General features: G+C 36.9%; 1 long non-coding RNA gene across 3 annotated transcripts in view; it reads left to right on the top strand.

Moving 5' to 3' along the window:
- Positions 1–14,886, top strand: part of LOC132786981 (uncharacterized) — a 110,318-nt gene extending 95,432 nt beyond the window's left edge. For 2 of the 3 annotated variants that reach the window (XR_009632492.1, XR_009632491.1), the window contains one exon: positions 14,049–14,886. This is a non-coding gene — a long non-coding RNA (uncharacterized LOC132786981). Of the gene's footprint in view, positions 1–12,317; positions 12,377–14,048 lie in introns of all 3 variants that reach the window. The other variant, XR_009632493.1, reaches the window with a different exon arrangement.
- The last annotated feature ends 3,532 nt before the right edge of the window (positions 14,887–18,418 follow it).

Raw genomic sequence — 18,418 nt, 5'->3', positions numbered from 1 at the left:
TGGAATTTGTTTCGGCCATCGACATTTATTTGACAGCCCAAACTCTGAGTGTGACACTTTAAAAAATGTTTATAAAATATATTATAAAATGAATATGCGATGGCCAGCCAGCCATCGTTTTCGTATCTAGTTCTTCGTTAACTGTATTTTGAGTGCTGTTTGTGGAAATCCAAAGCATAAACTTGTTTTTTTTTTTTTTTTACTTAAAAATAGCATTTCCAGCAGTCGAGCTTATCGCCTCGAATTAATATTACTTTAACTCTTTGCCTCGTCTTTAGCCTCGCCTCTTGAGGCAACAGAGATTTGCCAACGCATTGCCCCAAGTGGAACTGGCATTAAAGTATTGTATATTTTTTGGCAGAACATTCGCTGTTCCATGCACTTGAGTCGCTTTTAGGGGGTGCGCTCAGGCAAAGAAAGAAACCAATTGAATGCCATAAAACAAAATGTTTATATTGTATTTCTTTTGAAAGAGTCAAAAGTCAAATAGGAATCGGTTAAAGATCAACCTCCGCCTTCCTCCAGTGCCTGCAATTGGCAGTTGAGGGACGCTTCAAGCTGAGGGCAACTCTCTCAGCACTTGGTCTTAATTGAAATTTGAAATATGGTATTATGTGCGCGCCGTTCCAGCACACACAGTTCATAATCGATCCCCACAACTCGATTGTTGTTTATTGAAATAATTATTCAGCCGAGTGTAATGAGCAACTGGCTCAAGTGCCTCATTCCCCAAATGCGCCACACAAGGTAGTCGAGTTCATGTTCTCATGTGTGGCAGCCACATTGTATTTATTATTATCACAACTTCCATTAGTTAGTCTCAGCTTAACATCTATTCAAGTCGCATTTATAGTGGCGGCAATTAAATCGAGTATAAAACACGCCGTAAATAATAAGCATTCATTATGCATATACACCAAACATTAATTATGGAATTTCAATTAACTTTCTTTGACTCAAATAATTAAGACACACATTCCACTCAGCAAGGGGTCAAAACCTCACTTTCTTCTTTAACTTTGTATCTTCGAAAATTGTCTCGTAAAATTGCAGAATGAATTTTGTTGAACAAAAACTTAGTCATAAGTTTATCAGAGTCCCCGGAAATCGTTTGTATGTCAACATCTAATCTTTTACAGAATTGCTAATTAAATAAAAACATTTGCAAGTCTGGCAAATGTCAAAAACATTCGAGTGCCAAAACAATTTTGTTGTGCATTTCACAATTAATGTGCGCAATTAGTTTTACAGTAAACTATATGTTTATATTTAGTGCACATTTAATGTTTTTAACATATGCACATTTCAATAAAAATCGCAGCTAATTTCATGGCATAGCAAAAAAAGTAATTGCTGTGACTTAAGCAACTGCCCGAACTATTCAAATAAATAAATTCGAAATGGAATGGAATATTTTAAAATAATTACGCTTTTATTTTTGTTGTTTTTTGAGCAACAAGTTGAATGTTAATTTAATTGTGTTTTTATTGATAGTAAAAGCATTTTATGCCGCATTCAAAGTGAATTATGAATGAATTGGCATATGAGAGGACGCAGACATCGTCATAATCCATTTATAATGTCGTGGGGTTCATTATCATTATTATTAAAATTGTTGTTCTGCAGCCCGCTTTTTTTTGGCCACACTCGACGTAGCACAGTGGGACAAGATAAACAGCCAGTAAACTTAATGGCAATCCATCTAGTAAAGTTGTAAAAATTCAACACGTATTAGATGTCAACTACACAACTAGAATATTTTAATTTAATTATTATTTCATTACTGGCATTCTTCGTTTTATTTTTGAATATTTTCATTTATTTACTATATTATTTTTTTTTACATCTTACATATTTTAATATTTTTTATTTTTTTAACTATTATTACTTTAACTATTCCATTACATTATTTAATTACTTAACTTTTCTGTTACTTTTTCCGTCAATTGCCTAAAAATAATTAAATAAATAAAGCATTTTACAAATTCTGCACCACTGTGCAGCAGAATAAGAGGCCATAAAAATTTCACTTGACATTAATTGAATAACTATTCATTTTCTGTTTTGATTCTCGCCCGTTTCGGAATGCGAATTACCAAAATTGCTAAATATGTAAATATTTTATATATACAAATTTATATTATTCAAATATGCAAATAAAAAACCTTCCATTTTTTGGAACAAATCGCATGTGATATATTACAAAAAAAATTCCAAATTTTATTGCAAAAAAACAATAAATATTTGTGTTAAACTAACACTGTTAAGATCGTAAAATATAAAAACAACAATGAACTGAACATAAATATATTTAGCCATAAAATAATATGGAAATTATCGTATAAATTTCTGAAGATTTTTTGGTTTAGTTGGTTTCAAAATCTCTTTTAGAAAGGCACTAGAAAAATAATGATGGAAATTTTAAAACTTTGTATTTCTTTAAATTTCTGCAAATTCGCATCGCAGTGCGAATGTTGCGCCTTGTTAAGGCTCAAGGACAACGACAGGATCTCGGAGAGGGGTAACAATAAGGGTTATGACTAAGCATTCACAGACAGTCACGGCATTAGCGTCAGGTCCTGTTGCGCTGCAAAGAGAGTGAGTCCTTGAGAGTTGCGTAATTATTACGCCGAAATGTGTTTTTTACGCCAGCTGCGCGAAAACTACCTGTTGGCCATTTAGCCTTTCACCTTTCATTAGATTTCGCAAGTTACCGGGAATATCCTTTCTTTACTAGTTTGCTAAACGATGTCCTTGAGAAGATTGTCGCATGACTAAATGGCCAAGATCAAGGTAAACTTATTGCAGTCTGCGTGAAGACTGCAAATCGATAAATTAAAAAAACTGTTAACTTGCCCAAGCATGCATTCGCCTCTTTCGACATTCGACATTCGCCATTTGGCATTCGACATTTAGCATTCAGCATTCAGCATTTAACATTTGGCAGACTCAAGGCGCAGCTTGTCAACGAAAGTGAAGCAGTTAAAGGCAGGAGTTGGCAAATGGCAAACGGGTGAAAGGAGAACACAGGAGTGAGCCCCGGTTGGCCATAAACTCGTCGAACAAAAGGTGAGCGGCGGTCGTAAAACGCGGCAACATGGTGTGACATTTTCCAGATACTACAACCACACACACACACACACACACACACTCACACCTATACTTCTACATACGTGCTGCATGTTGTTGCCACATCGCTGTCGGAGTCAATGCATCCATATTTTTGGTCTTGCGATAGTCGTGGGTAAAAGGGGTGTGAGTCGAGTGTCGAGCCAAAACAGAAACTCGCCGCGACTTTTGTTTGCGATTTTATTGTTACGCCAAAGGATTTCCAAAACATTTTAGAAAAAAGCAAAAAAAAAAATAGAATCCTACATTTTATGGCTCTGGGCAGTTTAACCCTTCAATGGACGTGATGGCGTGAAAACTGACAACTGAAACTGGAAACTGACATTGCTTGGACACATTTCGTGGTCCTGTTTTTGTCTGATTGTGATTTATGAGCACAGAAGCAGAAAAACCGGAACGCAAAAGTCGCAAAATGTCGTCACAACTTCTTTGGCCGTGTGAATTTTAAGCCAATAGAAATCTGTTGCGTCTTCACTTTGCAATTACTTGAATTTAACTCGCAGTTAAAGCATTAAGATTTGCATCTTAAAAAAGCGCAAACAAGGCGCATATTAACACTGAGAGAAAAATCAAGTAATTTTGTTCTTGCATCAAGAATTTGCAGTGTCAAAACTTCAACGAGACTGAAATTTAAGAACTTTCTTTAAATTGTTTATTAAAATACGTTAAAATAATTTGAAGCGAGTTTTTGAAACATGTTCTTTAATTAAGAACTTTTATGCTTTAATTATATTTTAAAAAATTCTGAAATTTTATATAAGTTACAAACTTTTTGTTTTTTTGTTTTATTGAATTGAATTCGATTATTTTGATTACAGGGCTTTGTTTTAGATTCACATTATAGATAGTCATTATGTCTGACTATAATCAATCTATAATTTCACATTTAGACTATTCAATATAAACTTTCAATGTATAACTTTTATGTAGTCATGTAGTAAATTTCAAAGTAAAATAAGTGTGAATAACACTTTCAAGATATTTATGTTTTAAACTAAGTGCCATTTTTCTTTTACTGCCTTTTTCCGAGTGTAGTTTAGATGCGCTTAATCATTCTATTGATGTCTGCGTGTAATCTCATTGCATCGCTGCCACTCACGTTGTGTGTTTTTGGGTTGTGGCACGCGAAGTCGCGAGCAACAGCAGAATGTGGTGGCAACTTTGGCACACTGCGACTTGGCCACTGTGCAATTTATTTTGTTATGTTAATCCCCCCGCATAATTATGCTAAGAATTGGTGCACCGACTGTCTGAGTGCTCATCCTACGCCTCTCTGCCTTCTCCTCCGCTGTCTAGGCAGCCCGCTGTGCTTGTTGGCACTCGCATTCACTTTCGAAGAACTCGTAAATATTGCTCAGCCGTGGTCGCAGTTCCGCCTCGCAGTTCAGCCTCGGCCAATGCCCGCTACTAGCCTGGACACTCAGACATTGAGACAGACTAAGAGACGGACACGCAATGTCCGACTGTGCGCATAATTGTTGTACATTCGCTTTTTAAAGTCGACTAAGTCTTTCCCCCGCGGGGGCACTAAAACCCATTTTTTAATGGCCACCGGCGATGTGATAAGGCCGCCAAGTTTATGGCTCCAGATAGCAAGTGTCAGCTCCATGTCACGTTAATTCGCCAGCATCGCCAGCCAAATTGTGTAACTCCCAAGCACAGTCAATGTCCAATCGAGCAATGAACCAATCGACAATCGGCAGTCGCATCAAAGACTTTGATGCCATCTAAACTCCATTTGCTATTGCCATTAGTGGATCTTAAGCATGTTTTATGATTTCTTACAAAATATCAAGAGTAAGAGTCTTATTCAAGCTGCACACTTTGTATATTATTCAATAAAATGCAGATCTATATTGACTTTGCTTCTTTAAAACGTTGCAGATGCTTAGACAAATTGATTGTAAACATGTTTTACCAGCATAAAGAACAGATTTCTGTAAATATTATATTAGATTAGATTAAATAGAAAAGTGGCCCGTATTATACTTTTATCATATTTTACAAAATGTTAATTAAAATCCTCCAAAGAGATGCAACAGTCTTATTTCTGTAGTCCCTTATTTATGACAGATTTTTTAGATTAAACGTGTTTTTTGATTTATCGTTTTTTTTTTTTTCCATGTAAAGTCATTTTAATATAAAATTCTTCTACCGGTAAAATAAACGATTTATTTAAACTGTTTCAGATTAAATATTTAAAAGAAACTTGAGCATTTACAAGTTTTATAGCAGGTTTAATAATAAGTATTAGCCATTAGTTTGTACTTAGCTGCTGCTAATATATAACTATTCCATTCCTTAACCGTTATGAAATACTAGAAAGTAAATGGCTTCAGATGGAATAAACTACACTATATTATAGAACTGCTATTAGCTCTCTCACGTTAAATAATGGTTTTGCTTAATCCCAAATTTGTTGCGTTAATCATTTCGTAAGAATGAATTAATCCCAATTAAATTGCTTTATAATTTATGATGACTTGTGAACCTTGAGAATATCGAGCTGAGAATTGAATTCAATGCGCGTTCCTTGAATTTTGTTCCCCAACAAACAATAATTCGGTCAATCGATAAATACATAAATCCTACACTGGGCCTTAATCCTACACTTGACAACAAAAACAAGGCATTAACTCTGAATGGCAGCCAAAAAAAAAAGGAAAGGAAAAAGAGTTTTGCCCCTGGATGACCACACGATGAGTCAATGGCTCGAATCGAGTTGAGCCGAGCCTGGCCATTGCCCCATCTCCAGAGCTATTGAGATAGACACAAGAAAAACTAAAAAGGGAGCAGAGGAATGTGAGAGGTGAGAGGACAGATAGAGAGAGAGAGAGAGAGAGAGAGAGAGTGAGAGATGTGCGCACTATGAGAAAGAGGGATGAAATTTTGTTTGGCCAACTCTCGTTTGAATCTATTTATGAACACTGAGAGTGCTATGCGGCTGTTTTCTTATGCGGTTTTCTGTTATCACAGCCATTTCGTATCGCTTCTCTCGTTGAGGCCATTGTTGAAGCAATGCCGCCATGCGAAGCGATTCCATGCCATGCCATGCGATGCGATGCCGGCGCATTCAAAGTGGTTGATCCGGTTTACGGGCCCCTGGTTGGTGACTTGTTCACTGCTCTGCGCATCGCTTAATGCTCGACAAACTGCACGTTTGGGTGCCTTTTGGATGCCTCACTAGTTGCTCTTGACTTTAGCGTTGGCGTTTTGAGAAAAGTTCAGCGCTGAGAGTGCGAAAGGTCAAGCAAAGAGCGCACCTGAAGTTCCAGTCGCCAATCGAGCATTGCATAACAAATGAAATGAAATCGAATTGCCCAAGCTGGACATCGTCTGATTATGCATGCGCACTCAGTTCAATCGAATTGATAACATTAAACCCAAAATGGGCCATACAATTTGTCAGCATGCAAATTAATTTCAACTCAGAATTTCAATTAACTCACATTTAACTCGACAATTAGACTGACAACACACTCAATTCAATTCTTTTATAATCTGTAGAAGACAGCAGACGCAGCACATCACCATAAAATGATTCTATGAGAAATGAAGAATCAGACAATTGCCCATTAATTGATGTCTCTTTTATAGTTTGCCCCGCCAACATTGGAAAATAGAATTTCAAAGATATAAATACTATGGCTAATAATAGTTAGAGGACATAAGTAAAAGTATTTGACATTTTGTTCTTAGCAACTATTTGATTTAATTGAAGAAGAGATACAAAAACCAATTAAAATGACTTTTTAAAGATGAAGATAATAAAACTTACTAGCTAGGTGTCATTTTTAAATTTGAAGAGTAATTAAATTTACCCATAACAAAAATTTTAAATACTAAATGAAAGGAAAATTAATGACTTTTATTTAAAGATATAAATATCAGGAAAGTCATAATAATCATCACAACAATATGCGAATTAAGATCTCAAAAAAATGCAATCATGACTGTTATTTGTTAACTCGTATTTCTGTTAATGAATTTCGAATTCTTTTCTTTCCATCCATATTGAGTAATTTATATTAAAAAATACTTATTGTGTGTATTAAATTATTGAAAAAAAAGTTACAAATAATGTAGGCGTTTCATTGGCTTTATCTTCACATAGCCTTTAAACTAAATTCCGTGATTAATTTAATTCGTTGCAATTCAATCAAACAGTTTTAAAGTAACAAAAACCATTATAACATTTTCTTCATTATGTGAGATCAACTCAAATAATTGATTACATAAAGTTCCCTTCCCATACATAAATGCAATATATTCTACAAATGTAAACATTAGTTTGCTCTAATCATTTTCAATGTTTAACAATTAAAATACCAGTGCAGTGGAATTTCAAAGAAACAAAAATGTGGTAAATTGTTGAGGTTTGAAATGCAATTCAAGTTGCACCCCAATAGAACTTCTCACATGGCAGATGTGGGAACAGCGTGTCGATCTCGGATTCCACCCACAAAATTGAAAGCGATCCCCCCACAACAAGAAGAAGCGCCGGCGTGTGCGCATCTCAACTTGCCTTGCCACACGAGGCAGCAAGCCAAACATGTTGCAAACTGATGCCGCGGCAAACGCCAGCAACTTGAGTTGTGCCATCCCCAGAGCAAGACGCGGTTTATGAGCCCATCAAATTGCGCCAGAGCAACAACAACAGCAACAACAACTACAACAACGAATATTCACAAGTTTGCATCTAAGCAATTTTGTGTGATTCTCGCGGATTGACCGCGTTGCTATGTGCTAGGGAGCTGTTGCTATTCGAGCTGGCGTTTGGCTTCAATGGGGCAGCGAGAAAATCTTTAAATTGTTGCAAATTGTATTTGATTGCTGGAAGCCAGCGAACACCGGACGTGCTATTTCAGAAGATGCGCGCCGCTCGTCTCAACTGTCGGAGAGCTGTCGGGGAACTTGGGGAGAAGACACACAAATCTTGAACGCAGTCGTGCCGTTGCATATGGGAATTAGTATCTGGGCATTCGTCCATTATATCGTTCGACACTTTAACGAGTTCAAATACAAATTACTCACGAGTGGCTTCGTCTACAGTCCGGGTCATTCAATGGACCTGCTTGTGTGCTTGTGAATGTTACGCAAACCATAATTAACAAACACTCGTCGAATCGTTGGCGAATTTTGTTTTACGAGCTGCGAGACTGAGCTTTGATTTATTTGCCCAAGCAGAATAGAGCTGCCAACTGCCTTCGAGATGAACTCAGGTCAAGTCTGGCCAGGCACGTTTAGCTGTATTGAACGCGAGGCGGAGTCTCTCCCAGTGGAAAGTCGAAAGTCAGCGATAACTTAAACTTGCTTACATGCTAACTATTGGGAAATGCTGACAGAATTATAGGAAATCCTTTCGACAAGTCACATAACTCCGGTCAGTCGTTAGTCGGACACATTGGCTGATATATGTCCGCGTCTAATGAAGTCGTCAGGTCGTTGTCACCAGACATATGCCATTTGTCCAGGTTGAAAACTATCGTTCTACGTGACTTCACTTACAAATTGCACCCAATGAGCACTGCACCCGTTCCTATCCGATCGACCACACTCACCCACCACACAACACTTCTAAGTCCGAATTCAGTGTGTGCACCTTGTCCACAATTGGCTTCCCAAAGGAATGCATTCAATGCTGCTGTTAAGGTGTTAATTGTGGGACTGCCGACCGGGCTGCTGAATCAATAATGTCGATGGCCACAAGTCCATAACTAAACAGCCATTTGGGGGGCCATAATAAGTATGCCTTCCACACATAACACAGGTTTATCTTTGAATCTTATTATACTAGTTCTAAGGCAAGCTGAATACCCATGTAAAAAAATGTTGAACAAAAAATCGATGTATCTTGAGAAAGACAAAGCAAAACAAATTATTGCAGTTTTAGAAACTTTTCGAATTTCTATATATGCTTTCAATGATGAATTATTTATAATGTTTTAGTTAGCTAATTTGGCATAGAGTTTTGTTGCTTAAAATTCCCTCCAAAGTTAAAATCTCAATTACAATCTCATCTTAAACATGATAAAACCAAATTTGTTAATTCTTATCCTATAATTTAGTCATGTTGTCTTATTGTTTTAGAGTTCTACATCGTAGAGCAACAATACTAACAAATAAAGATATAATGACTATATTCGGAGAAAATGCTTCACATTTTGCTCAAAGGTTTTTTCCTGCATTTATTTCTGATTAAAATGCTAAACTTCACTCATAATGTAAGCATCTGCTGAACATTTTGATTAACTTCTTCAATTTATACAATTTCAGTAAACAAATTTAGATTCATTTTGAATAACTTAATTTTAAGAGTTTTGAAATTAATTTTGAATCAGTTTTAATTAAATTTAAAGTTTATACGACTAAAAGAAATGGTGCGCCAATTTTAACCTGTTTACACAGACGTAAGAGCGGATAATAAGATGTGAGATCAGCAGAATAATTTTATTATAACATCACAATTGTTTTCCAACAGTGTTCTTAATTTTTAATGATTACAAAAACTTATAAATTGATTGGGATCTAAAATGAAAATGCTATTGATTACTCACAATAAATTGCGGATCGCTTCCGCCGTTGCGATCGTGTGCACACTCTACTAAAACTGACAGTTTGATTCTTCTGGCGATAGAGTCACACCTCCTTTGGCAACAACAACGGCAAATAAGTACAGGTAACGCGCAATTCACACCAATGAAAAGTGCAAAGGCCACTCCCATAAACCGGCAAAAACTACAACAACAACAATAACTGAGATCGCAATTTATTGTCATCTCTTTCCTATCGGGATATCGTTTATGATTTCGCAACTATGAGAAAGTCGTTTAATGGAAGTAGTGCGACTCCCTCACTTAGCAAGGACGCAGATGCACTGCTTGACCGCGCACTGCTTGTTTTGCGTGTAAAGAACGTAGAGCAAAAACAAGTTAGCTGCATGTTACGGCACTTGGTTCATAGATGGCGCTTCTGTCATCGGCAAGCTGCTAATTGAAAAGCAACTGCAGGACATGACTTTTCTCTTTGTTGTTGGGTTAAAAACCAAAAACATAGGTATGCAAAATGGAGGTTTTTATTTCGTAATGATATCCGCTGCACTTATGCCGCCCATCCACATCATTATCGTCAGCATCATCCATGGATGGGAAACGTGTTAGCTATCAGCTATAGCATTAGAGGGACACAGCGAACGGGTCCGGATCCGGGTCCAGATCCAACTTCAACTGAATTGGGAGTGCGTGTATCCCCCCCTCGACACCACTTGGCCATATTTTACCGCTTTTAAGCAGCGCGTAAATACTCACGCTTACTGCAAGAGTCCATTAAACGCTCGTAAAAACTTTACGATTCCCAATATGAGATTCTCTTAATACGATTTTTTATGATATTGAAATCTCCTTTCTCCAGCCAGCCAGCGAGTCAACCAGCCCATCATCATTGCCGGCGTCTTGAGTAAGCAGCAAAACATCTGGGGCCCAACAGCTTTTGAGTTTTTCGGCTGAGTTCGCCATGCACTTTGCTTAAATTCGCTTTTCCCAGCTGCTGAGGAAAAACTGAAAACCGCTTCAGGTATACTGTCCACCCTTGGCACATGCTGCAAAAGGGGAGGGGAAGAGTGGGGCGTGGCGTGCGTGTTTTAATGTCTTGTCGAGGCCTATAAAACACGCTCGTCACCGCGATGCGCAAATGATGTTTATGTCGAAAACGAAAACGAAACCGAAGCGGAAACAGCAACCATAGCCCAAACTCATATCGAGGATGGCCCACATGGGGCGTTTCTCTCAGCCCTCCATCCTCCACCCACCTCTGCCCATTGCCCAGACATCGTGACGGCATTGAGCGAGAGCATTTCGAAGAAATTTCAACAATTTTGGCGTTTGTTGTTCTTGTGTGTGACCTTACAAGATCAAATGCGCTGTGCATTGTTTGGCGATAACCAATTCGGATAAATATCTTTCTCCACGATTTATATATGGGTCAGATAGTCAATACGCGCATTGGGGATGAAGATAGAGGCATCAAATGGGCTGTAAAATCTATTTCAACTATGTTAAATAAACAAAATGATGCATCTTTAAAGTTGCTAACAAAGTTCTTGACGACTACAAGTTGCCCTACAGACAAATCTGAAATACATTCATGCAATCGCTTGCACATCTAAACGTGTTGCAACTGAAATGCACCAGATGGCGCCACTGCATAGCTGGGTTTAGTTTGCATTAAACTCAATTGGGTTTAAGGAATTCGTCAGTTTCGTCGTAAATCTACATAAAGTCGGCATACTTAGTACCATTATTTAAAAGAATAGTGTATATTTAATGCAATATATACGTCATTGATTTATGTAGTTATTTGTTTATTACTCTAAACGAAATTAAAAATATAGCTTCATTCTGAAATTTAACAGGCTGCAGCAGCAATAATCGACTTAGAAATCTATGCAGAAGTGATGTTAATATATAATTATACATGCAAATGTTGATAATTATGTATCATATAATAAATTGGTTGTCAATATAAAGTAAAAGCAAATTGTCACATATAAAATTAAATTTATATTTAAATTAACTTATTAAATAATATGAAGAAAAATAAAATTGTATGGTATATTTTTTTTATTTTTTATAAAATATGTTTCCATAAAAATATGTATTTTTATCAGTAATGGGCCAATTAAAAATTTTAATTGTTCCGGATATTTAGAAAGAGAAGTTCAATGCATAGCTTGCAAGTTGCAAATGTTTTTTTTTGCGGATTTTCTTATTAATTGCATTGTTTACTTGTCTTCTTTAAAAATGACTGAGAGTGAAAAGTAAATAAAATAAAAAGTAAAAATAACGAAATAATTAAATTACATAGAGATATAGAGATTTGACATAACATTTCATATAATTTTATATTAAAGACTATTTATGTTTGTATATTTATTAAAATGTAGATTTTACTCTTTAACATATTACAGAACACTGTAGAAAAAGAGTTTAGGGTTGTCTATAAATTCACACACTTCTGTAGTACCTACCGTCTATCTTATTGGGTTGAGCATATCCTTAACTCAAGGACCAAATGCAGCATTTAGGGCTTTAATGATCAAATAAAACATATGAATAATAAACAAAAGAAAAGTGCGCGTTATACAGATGATATCTATCTATATGTCTGTGAATATCTATTTCTATTTACAGATGAATAACAAAAATCATTGGAAATTGAATTTGAAATGCGTCTGTCTATGTGTTGTGTGGTAAGTGGGTTTGTTAAGTACTCGGCATGCTCTTGAGTTTTACGACTGTTCTCTTACGCTTTTAATTAGATTTGTGATTTATAATTTTCATTTGCGTAATTTACAAAACGGTACATCATTAGTGCAATTAAAATGCAATAAACATGGCCGAGTCAAGGCAAGAACAGAGAGCGAAGAGATGAGAGAAGACGAGCAAACACTTTGCTGAATCGCACTCGTATAAATTTTATTAAGTCGTTTTGAGGAATGCGTCGAGTCGAGTGCACGCTTTCCGGGTAGAAAAGGCTGACACACAAACCCACATTTCCACCCAGCTGCTGGTCACAGAGTAGAAGAGAGCGAGAGCGAGATGGAGGGATGGAGAAATGGAAATGGGAATCATAAAACACAGCCATGTGCGACAACGTCGAAGGATTAAAAAATGATTGCGTGACAAGGCATTTTATAATCGTCAACCGAATCACTTAAAAACACATTCATCCTGTCGATGCCAGAGTCGGAGACCGAGACGGCGTCGCTGGCGTTACCGAAGTGTGATCTGGATTGGGCTTAGGCGAACCGCAAGGGCCAAACAAGCCATAAACTGGCGCAATAAAAGTGTATCAAATTAAGGAATGAATTTCATGTGCAACAACAGAAGCGTCCGTTTGATGTCTTTTCTGTTTTTTTACAACTCTGACACGGTCAAAGAGTGTTTTTTAAATCTCATGCATTGCTGAGTGAAAGTGCTGCTCACTTCCACTCAATTGAGTCCGATTGCCAGTGCTGCCAATCGATGTTTGCACTCAAGTCGAGTCAAAATACTTTATGTTCCCTTTTACGACTCCGCACACAGCTTACTATCGCGTTTAACGATTCAACTCTCACTCAAATCTGAGTTATGTGCTTGCAAATAATAAGTGCATGACTTACTCGGTGCTGTAAAGTCAAAGACGCGACGTGTCTTTGTCTAGGTGATTTTTTCAGCAGTTAATCCAATTCCTTGCAACGTGATTAATCAGATGGGTATTATTATAATTTAAGAATGTGTGAAGCATATTAAATAGTTATAAAGAAATTAGTTTTGTTGAGAATTGCGTTTAGGTCCGTCTAGATGGAGTCTTATTTTGAACTTCTTCAATAATTTCAAACGTAAATTATGTTGATAGAGGTTTCTATGTCGTTATTTACTGGGTATTATAGCTATATCTTATAAACACAATACTTGATATGACTTTTGATTTGCTGCCAAGAAAATTTAATACTAGACGGGACTGACAAGTTTATACATAAGCGATATACTTAAATTTAATTTGTTTATTTATGTTACTGCTAAGCTTTAAAAGTGACTAAAATTTAAATAGAAACCTTTTTGCAATATGAAGAGTATTTTATTTTCTCATGGTATTTAAGTCTTAAATACTTTATTTTAAAATGATTTAATGTTTCTCACAATATTGTAATATTATTAATATTTGCTACATATAAATGTTGTCTTGACTCTTTTTGAGCGGGCTGCTAAAATGTTCGACACAACAATTCCTTTGCTTATAAGTGAAGAAGTTTAATAGCTTTCGTATATGGTATATCGAAAATACAACTTTATTTTATTACTGTTCTCTTTGTTAATATTAATATCATTTCATTGCATGCTCCGCCTCAATCTTTTTGTTTCTGTTCTGTTTGCTTTTAGATGCAACCTGTCGCAGTCAACGCGGAGTATCGAGTGTCGAAGTCAGTTTGCAGTCAGTTTAATGACTTTTATGTATTGTTCTGCGATTTGCCGTCATAGCCAACACCTATACATGCACACAAATACCGAGACACTCACACACACTCATTCACACACACTCAGTCACACACACGATTTACGATAGCAGACTTCTCTACATCTCCCGGACTTCAGGATCCCGTTCGAGTTCCAGCTGATGCCTCCGAATAGTGTTTTATTGTGATTTTGTTCATTTTTTATTATTATTTGCTCATCTTCCCCTCTCCTTGTTCCCACTCTGTGTGTGTCTCTTTCTCGCACTCACCCAGTTTCAATTTTATTAGTTTATTACGGTTATTATCTTTTAATGACGCTCGCGAGTGCCGCCACCGACATTGCTCCAATCGCATTGTTGTTGTTTTGCTTTGTTGTTGTTTTATATCGCACTCGAGTAGTTGTGGCTGTTGTTGTTGTTGTTGCTCAGTTGTTCAGCAACAATAACGTGTGAAGTTGTTTTATTATTTGTTTTGATTATCAAAATGGCCGGTTTGCATTTTCCGGTCGTTGGTTGCTGCCCCTTCGCCCCTCCTCAATGGCCACCACTCTCATTCCCATTCCCATTCCCCCTGCAGGTGCCGTAAATCACAGCATGCCGGCAGTGCTCTGCACCCAAAGTGGCACTCATTCACAGCACTCACAGCACTCACTTGCTACTCGTATACGAGTATGAACCATAAACGCAAACCAAAGTGTGGCAAAATGTTTAATTTGGAATTTATGAGCAATTAATTTTAAATACTTGCCAAAGGCAACCCCTCTCTACCCCTTCCAATCCTCCCACCCCCTCTCCACCGCTCCACTGCCATCAGGAACGTCGTAAAAAGGTGACTTGGCAGCGCGTTAAATTAATAGCTTATCGCTACATGATTGATCAATTATTCAATTTCTCAACAACAGCAAAAACAACAACAATATGCAATCATTTCGCAATTTCCTTTGAGATATTTATCGTACTGTTTATTGCATTTGTTTATACTTAATTTTTAGTTAATTAAGCTAACTCTGTGATTTAGCAATTAATTCAACACTTTCGCATATTTTGTAAACATTAAAATAACATTAAATTATACAAACATACTATGTATGTATATACTTTTAAGATGGAAATTTATTTCAGCTATTACGAATTAAATTTGTTTAATTTTAATGTTGCAAATTAATATTCTTTAAAATGTCTGTGTTTGTGGAATATATGTAAATAAAGTCGGCTAAGGACATAAACATTTCAAAATCTCTTGAAATAAATTGAAAATTATTATTAATATAAATGTTTTACGTTTTTTATTTTAAACTTGTGTAATTCAACGTGACTAAACGAATCAACAATGCCCTGTTCCTGAAGATTTACTAAAGAAGATCATTTAATACATTCAAATTTATGCAGCTTGAGCATCTATAACACAAGGAGTTATAATTATAATTTTCTGAAATTAAGAGTATACTGAAAATATAAAAATTTGATATTTATAATAATTAGCAAAACAATAATAGACAAAAATGTTTGTTAGATATTTAGAAATTCAATGTGTCATATAAATATACACATTTCACATGTATTATATATTCCTTTTAAACACAATTATTTTCTTCTTCAAATCAGAACTTATAATACACCAAATTATACAAAAGACAACGACTTTAGGACTTCACAATAAATTAGACAAAATTATTGTACCAAAACAAAGAAGAAAGAGTAAAACCTTTAAATATGTTTCGAAGTATAACTATGCATTCTATTTAAAATCCATACCAATCTTTGAAATTCCTAAAATCTTTTATATCGAGCAATAAATTATATCAAACTTTAACAAGTGTTTCATACATATGCTTCAGAAAACAAATAGTAAAAGTAAAAACCAAGTTCAATGCACAATTTAGTTATTATCTTAGACAGTTTGGAAATGAAAACTACAAACAAAAAAATGTATGGAGTAATTTCAAAACATTTTAAAGGAGATAGTGAGTTTGAAGTAAAGTTTTCTGTAAAAGAAGCCATATTTATTTATCTAAAGTCAGCAAAATATCCAAAAGCTGAACCACTTTTCGGGATTTATGTGTATAGTTGAGTTGAGTGGCAAGTTGTCGCAACTGACTTTGACTGTGTCGGCGTTTTTCATCTCTCGAATTTATGGATTTTTCGTAATTTCGCTTAGGGGTAAAAACAACACTCTCAATACTTTCGAGGGTAAATCCGAAAAGAAGACACAAAGAGAGAGAGAGTGAGTTCGAAAGAGAAAAGGAGTGGGAGTGTAAATGGCACAGCCTTGTATAAATTGTAAGCTGGAAGGCTTGCGAATTTTTTTATGTAGACAATAAAAAAAGGCGATAAAAATTTGTAGTGTCTAAATTTTGCACTAATTTGAATTAGAAAACATAGAAAGAAATATAAATCAAAACAATGACACCAATGGGCGCTCAAAATGTCCAAAATTAGCTATATCAAAAGAACCCACAAAAGTTTTACTTTATCACTTTTCTTGTCTTTTTTGGCGCGCTTTTGTCGCATGTGATAGAATAAGAATGTGTGAGTGAGAGAGTAAAGCGAGCACACCGCGCACAAGAAATACTTGGATATGTACGATATGTACATGAATAATACAAAATAATTTAAGCAACAATAACATTTTGCCAAACAAAGCATAAAACACTTAAAAAGGCGTTTCGCTCGCTCGTTCTCTCACTTTGCTCACTCTCTCACACACACTCACTCGCACGCGAAGAGTCAAAGCACTTGCACTCAAAGCGATAGTTTCGCTCATTTTCTTGTTGTTGCAGCAATTGCCGTAGCTATGTGTGTGTGTTGGTTAGTGTGGGCGCTTGGCGCATACGCATTCGCATTCTCACGTTATAAACATCAAAATTAAGCATCCATTGGGCGCGCACTAAAAAACCAGAAATCGTATAAGAAAATGCCACACACACAAAATTCACTCAAAAATAAAACGCACTCAAAGCGCGACGCGCTCTTGCACTCAGTTGCGCTCAGTTTGCTTTGCTATCTTCTCTGACTCAAAATGAACGGCCATCATGCTTCAGCACACAAACACACACACGTATACAGCCATGCTTACGCACACAAACAAAAAGAAGCAAGCAAGAGCAACTGCTGCTGCTGCAGACTGCTGCTGTTAACGTCTTATTGCGATCTAGTGAGTGCGAGCGAGACAAATAGCTGTGAGCTCCATGTTTCTTATTGCCATCGCTGCGCCGTCGACGTCGACAGAGACATGAGACTATTGACTGCATATTTGCGTGTGAATTCGCTCGTATGTATGTGTGTGTGTGTTTGTGAGAGACTAAGCGTAGCGCTTGAAATGAATTGCTGACTGGGCGACGACGGCGGCGACACTGTCTCTGCGTGGCCAAAGCTGCGGCCTCAGCCTCGCATGGCTTTTGTATTGCGCCATAAACGTTTCGCTGCTCGTAACGCCACAACGGCCGACGCGGACACAACGCCAGCCATCACGCCAGCAGCAGCAACATACACAGACCCGCACCCACTCGCAGCCCGGCATCGAGACGGCGGCATCGAAAAACATTGGAGACACAACGATCCCAGCCCCAGCTCGCTAGTCAGCTAGTGAAAACCATCCAGCAGACAGACGAAAAGAAATTGAGACCCAAACTCTCCACAAAACAACAAAAAAAAACCTCGCAGTCGCCAACAAACGCTGCGCTGCGCTTCGATACGTCGCGCTGCTGCTCGCGCCGCTGCCAACGTCGGCAGCAAAAATTACCAATTACACGAAATTTTTATACTCTTTTAAAAATTTCGTTTTATTATAATATTTATTATCGTGGCGCGCAGTAGTGTCTGCGGAACAGCGCTCGCTCAGTTTAGCTCAGCTCAGCTTCACTTGACTTGTCTCTGCCGATCTCCGATTCGATTCGATACGATACGATACGTTACGTTGCGTTGCGTTACGATTACGTTACTCGCCTCGCATTCACACTCGCAGTCGCGTTGAGAAATTCGCGTTCGCATTCGCTCTGTTTATTATTTTGTTGCATTCTTATTGTCGTTTAACTGTTGCCGCTTATTACGGGCTTTATAGTGCGGTTTATAGTGGCACGAAGCGCTCATAAAAATCGCCGTCAGCAGCCACCAAAAAAATCATCATAAGTATATTTACCACACACAAAACTCACACACACTCGACAAACAATCAAAATAGCAATCAATCAAGCAAAACTTCACACTAAAACTCCAGTAAAAAACAGTAAAACCACTAAAAACAGTTATCGCAGATCGTTAAAAAAGTGTGTGCGTGAACCGAGAAACCGACGACAAA

This window comes from Drosophila nasuta, chromosome 2R (assembly GCF_023558535.2).
Source record: "Drosophila nasuta strain 15112-1781.00 chromosome 2R, ASM2355853v1, whole genome shotgun sequence".
Lineage (NCBI taxonomy): Eukaryota > Metazoa > Arthropoda > Insecta > Diptera > Drosophilidae > Drosophila > Drosophila nasuta.
The sequence above is the reverse complement of the archived record's forward strand: the minus strand, read 5'-3'. Positions and strand labels throughout refer to the sequence as shown.